The sequence below is a fragment of the Mytilus edulis genome, chromosome 1 (genome assembly GCF_963676685.1).
Source record: "Mytilus edulis chromosome 1, xbMytEdul2.2, whole genome shotgun sequence".
Lineage (NCBI taxonomy): Eukaryota > Metazoa > Mollusca > Bivalvia > Mytilida > Mytilidae > Mytilus > Mytilus edulis.
The window spans coordinates 82,212,156-82,220,966 of NC_092344.1; the positions used below are offsets into that span (position 1 = coordinate 82,212,156).

The following is an 8,811-nucleotide window of genomic DNA, read 5'->3' on the forward strand; positions in this document are numbered from 1 at the left end:
TCTTAGCACGACCAATGCCAGCAATAAACATGTCATACATAAATCAATTAATTACGAAAATATAGGAGATAAATTTACGAGTAAGTAAACTTGAGTTACCTTTTGTCTTACTTTCTCTTGGCCAGCATTGATCTTGTTATTCTTCGGGCTCTTCTCACTGCTCTCTTTCTGAAAGTTTCGCTTTGATATTTAACTACAATCGTTCTTTTCTCTTCGAGTTATAATTGTTTCAGTTGATGTGTGTGCTAAAGTGACCCGTTATATGTGACCTAGCTGTTCATTAATCACAGTTGAAATCATTTGTAGTTATACAGGCACTGGTGTACAATTCTATTAGAATCAATTTAAATCAAGGAACATAACTATCAGCATACTTTTCAAAATCAAACCTTATAAATTATAAAGTTTCAAACTTTGCTATGGCAAATATACACATATACAATTTACGGCTGCCAGTTTATTCTATGGTAGGTAAAGCTGGGGTAACACATTCACGATTTTCACTGCCGTCCTTGAAAGGACCATTCCCGATAAAAATGTGTCAAAAGTCTGATCAAGATCTTGTGAATCGTGGATGGAAATTCAAACTTTAATTATAATTTGTTCAGGAAGCGTCGATATTCAACCGTTTCCAAGCGAATTTGTCCCGATAATCCCGTTCTCTATCCACTTCTGATCCGATTTGTATCTTTTGCATGGTAAAATTCGACCGATTTTGTCACGACTGCATCCCGATTCTACCGAGTATTATCCGACAGATCGGGATGATGAGTTACTGGGAACATAATCCTATCACGGTCCGCTCTATCGCATTGCAAACGGCTTTGTCTGGTCTCAGTCGTATTGCATTCTGTAATTGTCTAACGTGTGTATCATTTACAAATTTCGTATTAATAACGGGACTGTTCCGGAACGGTTTCGGCAAAGACGGTTCGCAATCGACAAGATCTGGATGAAATTTGGACACAATCGGCAGAAACAGCAATGAAAAAATTCTCCAGATTATTCCCGTTCCTCAGGATACCGTCCAGAAAACACAGAACATTTGAGGATTTTATATCCGATACAGCAGAATCTGTCACGACATAGTCACGCTTGTAATCCGAATAGACAAAATCGGCTGAGTTTCCCCGAAGGTTACGGGACGCACCTAACTATCGGGGTGCTTCGTCGAACTATCCGGACCATTCACGACCCGTAGGAATCTGTTACGAACTAAAACTACTGCGTTCAAACTATGATAGGACATTCCAGATAATTGAGGATGGTGATCCGACTTTTTCACTTTTCGTGTCTTATCGCTGTCTGATTTAAAACGGGTGCAATAATCGACAATGTGTGAAGCCAACATAATACATTTACAACGAACTTGTTTTTATCACTTGTTGACTTTTTTTTTGCTATCCAATAAGTTTGATAAAACCTCGGTGATTGTGACTTATACTGCGGAATGGTTCAACGGTGCTTTAACAACAAACACATACATTTCACGGTAAGCAACATATTTACGAAGAACTTTTTTCACTTGTTGACGTATGTTTAGTATCAATTGATAATGACAATTTCCGAAGACAGTGAATAAAACTGTGATATGCTTCAAACTTTACTAAACACACCTTATATACATACACTTAACGGTCGCACGGTAATATCACGGTACGTTACACATTAACGAAGAACATTTTTTCACATGTTGACTTTTTCTCGGTATCTGTTAATTTGGCAAATTTCGGTGAATGTGGACAAAACTGCGGAATGCTTGAAATTCTACTATAACAAGCATACATATATATACTAGCACTTTACATTCGCCCATTTACTTCACGGTAGGTAACACTTCAACGAAGAACTGTTTTACTTGTTGACGTATCCTCTGTATCCAATAATTTTACAAATTTCGGTGGCTGGATCAAATTGAGGAATACTTACATTTTAATATAACAAACATACACATATACACATACACTTTACGTTTGCCCGGTTACTTCACGGTAGGTAACACTTTTACGAAGAACTTTTGTTAACTATTGACATATTTTCTGTATATCGAATCATTTTGACAAATCTCGTTGACGGTGGATAAAACTGTGGAATGTGCCAAACTCTGCTATATTAAAATACATATATAAAGATACACAATAAGATCGCCCGTTTACTTCACGGTAGGCAACACATTTATGAAGAACTTTATCACATGTTGACGTATTCTCGGTATCTAATAATTTTGAAAAATCTCGGTATCTGTCGATAAAATTGCGGATTGCTTTAAACGTTGCTATAACAAACAAACGCATACATACATACACTTAACGATCTAACGCTTTCTTCACGGCAGGTGACACATTTACAAACAAATATTTTCACGTGTTGACGTATTCTCGGTATCCAGTAATTTTGACAAATCTAAATGACTGTTGATAAAACTACAGAATGCTTAAAACTCTACTATAACAAACATGCACATATACACACACACTTTAAGGTCGCCCGTTTACTTCACGATAGGCAAAACATTTATGAAGAACTTTAAAACTTGTTGACGTATTCTAAGTATCCAATCATTTTGACAAGTCTCGGTATTTGTCGATAAATTAGCAGATGGCTTCAAACGTTGCTATAACAAACATATACATATACACATACACTTTAAGGTCGCCCAATTACTTCACGATAGGCAACACATTTACGAAGAACTTTATCACTTCTTGACATATTCTAGGTATCCGATAATTTTGACAAGTCTCAATGCCGGTGGATAAAACTGCGGAATGCGTCAAACGCTGCTATAACAAACATACACATTTACACATACACTGTACGGTAGCCAGGTTATTTCACGGTAGGTAACACATTTACAAAGAACGTTTTGAACTTGTTGAACGTTTTGATGTATCTTGATGATTTTGTTAACACTGCAAAATTCTTCTAATTATAATAGACATCCGTTATCGTTTATTCTGTAAAACGATGATTATTAGACTACAAGCAGTAGTTTTTATCATTTTAAAACCTCTAATTCACCGTTTCAGATTAAACAGCAAGGATGAGTCAAAAACTAAAACAAAAAAAGGAAAGAAACATTAAAAAGGTTGTCTGATCATTGCACTGAAAAATAAACTGTTTAGTTGAGAGAAAAATTCAAATATCTGAGGGTGTTTTCACACAACAAAAAGATTATCCCACTTTTTGGTTTCACAAATTTCATTTACACCTTTTTTATGAGGAGCAATTAGTACTAGACTTATTACGGTAAGGTTTGACGTACTGTTTTTAAAGAGTTTGGTCCCTTTTTCATATGAAAAATGAAACTATGTAGTAATTTGATGATGAGCATTAAAATGTAGCTATTCATGAATTTGATTGAAATGTTTTGTCATGGTTTGTTTGATTGCTTCAGTAATCAGTTAATAAATAATGGTCAAATTAATGGTGTATCGAATACTCGTATCAAGTGTAATTTTTCCATTGCAATACCCACCGTGTAAAACGCCACATGTGAGATGTCACATATGTTTGAAACGGGACGGCTGTTTTGAAGCGTAGACTTACGATCAAGGTAAGTTTTTTTTTAGACTTGATAGAACCAAAGAATCAATATCACGTAAGGAACCGTAGAATAATCTATTTCGAGTAAGCATATTAGACGTTTTGACTGCTCTTTTTTTTTTTAAAAACACCTCTCCTTAGTTTTCCTTGTTGTAGATTTTAAGGCTTCATATGCTTGTTTCAGGTTTAAAAAATGGTTCGGTTCCATCCGTGCAATACATTATTTGGTGCTAACAATTACAAAAAAGGAATTTTGATACTTGACTTACATTGGTCGTTTTTCTCCGATTTGAAACCGACACCTCATGTCAAACATAGCCAACACCCCACATGTGGCGATCTTCATGTTGTTATGTGCTATTTCTGTCGGTATTACTTATTATATTAACATTGAAAACGAAAACGTAACTTTTACCGTCTTTTGTTTGGCTTTTAGTTTGGGATTTTAAAAACGAAAGTAAAAGCATGGTTACTAATTTCTGGGCTCGACTGGTCAGTAGGATTAAATTACGATTGTTTTTTTTTATAGTATGATCATATTCTTCAAATATACCAAACGTAGAATAATATACTATTTCTTGAAATTTTCTTCTTTTAATTTTAATGAAATTTTTGTGATTCTAAGCCATCCGAATGCAAACAAAAAAGAGAAAGAATCAAATTTCTAAGATATTCATTTTTAATTTTCTTAGAAGGGAATTTTCTGGATGATATAATTTTTTGTTTCAATTTCATTTTTATGACTGACATCATATTCACATATTTGGTTCTGTTTTCTGATTAATTATAACATTTATACATCACAAAGCAAACAGTTGTTATAATATGATTTAGTTCATAATATTAAATAAAGGCAACAGTAGTTTACCGCTGTTCGAAAGTCATTAATCAATTGAGAGAAAACAAATCCGGGCTGCCAACCTTAACCGGGGTAAATACATCACCTATAAGAGGAAAACAACGAAACAACAGAAACACTGAAGTGCAAAAAAATCCAAACGAAAATGAAACACACACAGAAACAAACTATAAGATAATAACTGCCATTTTCCTCACTTAATACAGGGCATCTAAGAAAAAATGGTGGGTTGAGTATGGTTTTGCAGGTAGTCAAAACTCGCGCTTTATTGGCAGTGTTAAATATAACACTAACATGACAACATTACATGACAGGACTACAGAACAAATAAATGCAAGAACATTCAGGACAGAGAAATACATAAATAAACATTACAATAGGACATGTCGACATGCTAATAGTTATCAGGTACCAGGCTTATAATTGTATACTTGCGTTTCGTCTTCATAAAACTGAACAGTGATGCTCATATCAAAATAGTAAAGAAAGCCAAAAAGTACAAAGTCGAAGGGTATCGATGACTCAAAATTCTAAAAAGTTGTTCTAAATACGGATAAGGTTATCTATGCCTGGTATAAGAAAATAATAAGTATTTAGAATAATTCTGACTCAAACAGTAAATTTATAAAAAAAAAAAATGACCATATAATTGATGTTCATGTCAACTCCGAGGTGATGACTAACCACAGAATAAAACAAACTCGTATGAAATAATAAGACAGCACATAAAACAGCACAAAAGAACCATGAATTGTCACCGACTGGATAACACTAAAAAATGACATCACAGTTAAAAGTGACGTCACGGGTATATTTCTAAAAGTTTGATATACATGTATTTCACAATCAGGTTTGTAATTATGGGATTTGATGTTTAATATAACAATTATAATTTAATTAACATAGAACTATGTTAGTAACATATGATAATTAATTGTATTAACTAGATATGAAGGTATAACTTCTAAATCAAACTATTAATGGTTTACTTGTATGAATTGGCACTCACACCACATCTTCCTATATCTATATAAAATAAATTTATCGCATCCGTTAAGTTGCCCCAAACTAAAATTTTATAAATGCACTGGGTGATTAATTGTCTTTACTTTTACATACGAATAGAATATTAAAAAATAAGAATTACAGCTACAAACTATAACACATTGAACAATATCCGAACATAACTACAAATACAACATCATAACTAAATACATTAATGTTGGATAGCAATGTATACCTGACACGTCTTATAGTAATGCGAAATCAAACTCAGCAAAACAGTCGATGTTGCGAATAGTTCACGTTCGGTACTTCAACATCTTCAATTTTGTATCCTATAACATACATAAATAGTTTGTGTATTGATGTTCAATATGTTTTATCCATGTGTATTCAAAGAAGAAATGATTATAGCTATCCGATTTGAAACATAGCTCACAGGTTTCGCTATTAACTACTTTCCAACATTACAGATTATTGTTGATGTCTAAAATATTATGCAGTAGTTTCCATCTGAACATTTTCAATCTATTATCTTTAAAAAAAAAAATGAAAGATAAAAAATAGATTTTTCTTTATTAAATAAATACCATTTTCGCATGATAGTTGGTTTTTACATAAGCAAAAACCTACTGGAAGTTCTTTATTTGTCTTGGTTATAATATTATAAATATCTTTTAACTTAAAATTGTCTAGATTGTAATCGGTCCATTACAAAACATTTTAATGTGTTGTGTTATGTTGATTTTTATATGTTTTGATATATTACCCTTAAATTTGTTGGTCCAACTTTTGGGTAAAGCTAAGAGTACATAGTTCAGCGATCCAATTTTGTTTCTTTTTCAATTTATCTAATACGTTATGAGAGATTTCTCAATTCGGTACAAAGTTGAACGAATCATGGTTTTTTTAAGTATAAGATTAGTTTAGTTTTCAATTGGTTTTTTTTAACTAAAATTTACCCATCCGGTTGCAAAGTAAGTAATTGTATGCATGGGCTGTGTCATCCCTTTACAATGCCATTACCTAATTGAAAAATAACAAATATTAAACGAATTGAAGAATAACTATACTTGAGTTAGCATTTGCCTTACTATGGTTTGACCAGCATTGTTCCACGTTCTTTTTGTGCTCTCATTCTGGAGGCTTGCTTTGATATTCAACTCCAATCCTTCTTTCTCTTCTAGCAATACATGTCTCTGTTGTTAAACGTGCTAAAGTGACTGGTAACTTTTTGCCTTACTGTTATTCAATGTGGTTATAGAGACACTGTTTTTAAATTCCATTAAAATAATTTTAAAACTAGGAACATAACTATCAGCAAACTTTTTTAACTAGACCTTACAAATTATTAGGTTTCAAACACTGCCATATCAAACATACACATATACACATTGTTTTGTCAATCTTATAAGTTAAGCCTTTTTTCAACTGATTTATATAGTTCGTTCTTATGTTGTACTGTTATACCACTGTCCCAGGTAAGAGGGAGGGTTGGGATCCCGCTAACATGTTTAACCCCGCCACATTATTTAGGTATGTGCCTGTCCCAAGTCAGGAGCCTGAAATTCAGGGGTTGTCGTTTGTTTATGTGTGACATATTTGTTTTTCCTTCATTTTTTTTTTAAATTTAAATAAGGTCGTTAGTTTTCTCGTTTGAATTGTTTTACATTGACATATCGGGGCCTTTTATAAATGACTATGTGGTTTGTGCTTTGCTCATTGTTGAAGGCCATACGGTTATCTATAGTTGTTAATGTCTGGTCTTTGTGGACAGTTGTCTCATTGGCAATCATACCACATCTTCTTTTTTTTATACATATACACTTGCAATGTACGCTCGCCCTGTAACTTCACGGTAGTTACCACATTTAGAAAAAACTTCTTTCACTGATTTTCTCGGTATCTAGGTACTGACATTGTTTATCCTCTTATAAATATCGTGTTTCAGTATTTTTTATTTGTCTTTGTTAATTATTTCTTTTACTGTTTAGCTATGTGTTTTGCTATATTCATTTGACGTAGCAGGTACTTATACACTCGGTCATTGTGCGATTGTGCTATGGTAAATTTTATATTATTGTTTTCCGTTTTTGGTTACCGTCCTTTGTATATTGTTTAATTACATATATTTGTTATTTTTTATAGTTTATTTTTGTAAAAACATCCTAAATGTCCGTTTGAATTAAAAAGTTCATAGTGCTTTTTTCAAAATAAAGGCTTATATTTTTTTTTATTATTTGTTGTCCTTAAAAAATTACGGAGTTTACTTATTGCACTCTATTTATTTTTATTTTATCTAATACAATTGATAATGGTAATAGAGAATGTGCCAAAGAAACAACAACCCGATCAAATTGCAGAAAACAGCCGAAAGCAAGCAATGGGTAATCAACTCAGCGAGAAAACAACCCCGCATCCAGAGGCGTGCTTAAGCTGGCCCTTAAACAAAAATATGTACTAATTAAGGGATAAAGGACGTCAAACTAAACTCCAAAATACATAAATAAACTAAAGTTAAACATTATGCTAGACTAACAAAGGCAAAAACATTGTACGTTATGTCTCTGTCTCTGTCTTGTATGCCCTTATTACGCTAACCAGCTCCGTAAACTGTTACCGATTTTGAATTTATAATTTCCTTGACGTTTTTTTTTTTTTATTTAATGTTTATATTTATTTCTGACATAAAATTAATTGTAGTACGGCGCATGCTAGTACATTTCATTTTAACTTTCTTTTTTTACTGAATTTGTTCTCAAAAGAACTTAGTAAGTACATTATGAGATACTCACAGTGACTTGGAAAAGAAAAGATGCTCACTTCATTTCAAGTATGTGGAAGTATTATCATTTTCTTCCATTCCTTTGCCAATTTGATAAACTTCGACATGTATGATGGCTTGTTACAATGCTGCATCATTTGCACATATGGGGTTAAGTTTTCGGGGTACGAAGTCAGATTTAAATTTCCATAATATAGCACAGCCCAATGTCTTTTGTGATGAGGCTCCTAAAAAATAAAGGAACAAAAAATACCTTTATTCACACAATCAGTAAGTTCTTTGAACATTTCTTTCAAAATCTGATTAGTTTTTACACCTTTATAGTATTACCTCCTCCTCTCCAAATCAGCAAAAATGTTTTAGCTCCGTCACTTGTTCATAAAAAGTAAAATCACAAAAATACTGAACTTAGAGGAAGATCAATTGGGAAAGTCCATAATCACATGGCAAAATCAAATAACAAAACGCATCAAAAACGAATGGACAAAAACTGTCATATTCCTGACTTGGTACAGACATTTTCAAATGTAGAAAATGGTGGATTAAACCTGGTTCTATAGCGCTAACTCTCTCACTTTGATGACAGTCTCGTCAATTTCCGATATTTTTACATTGATGC

General features: G+C 32.8%; 1 long non-coding RNA gene across 2 annotated transcripts in view; it reads right to left on the reverse strand.

Moving 5' to 3' along the window:
* LOC139491986 (uncharacterized) overlaps nt 1–8,767 on the reverse strand; it is a 31,244-nt gene extending 22,477 nt beyond the window's left edge. For both annotated transcript variants that reach the window (XR_011656685.1, XR_011656684.1), the window contains exons 1-3: nt 6,502–8,767; nt 5,646–5,742; nt 100–3,055 (exon numbers count right to left, since the gene is read on the reverse strand). This is a non-coding gene — a long non-coding RNA (uncharacterized lncRNA). The remainder of the gene's footprint in view (nt 1–99; nt 3,056–5,645; nt 5,743–6,501) is intronic.
* Nucleotides 8,768–8,811: the final 44 nt, after the last annotated feature.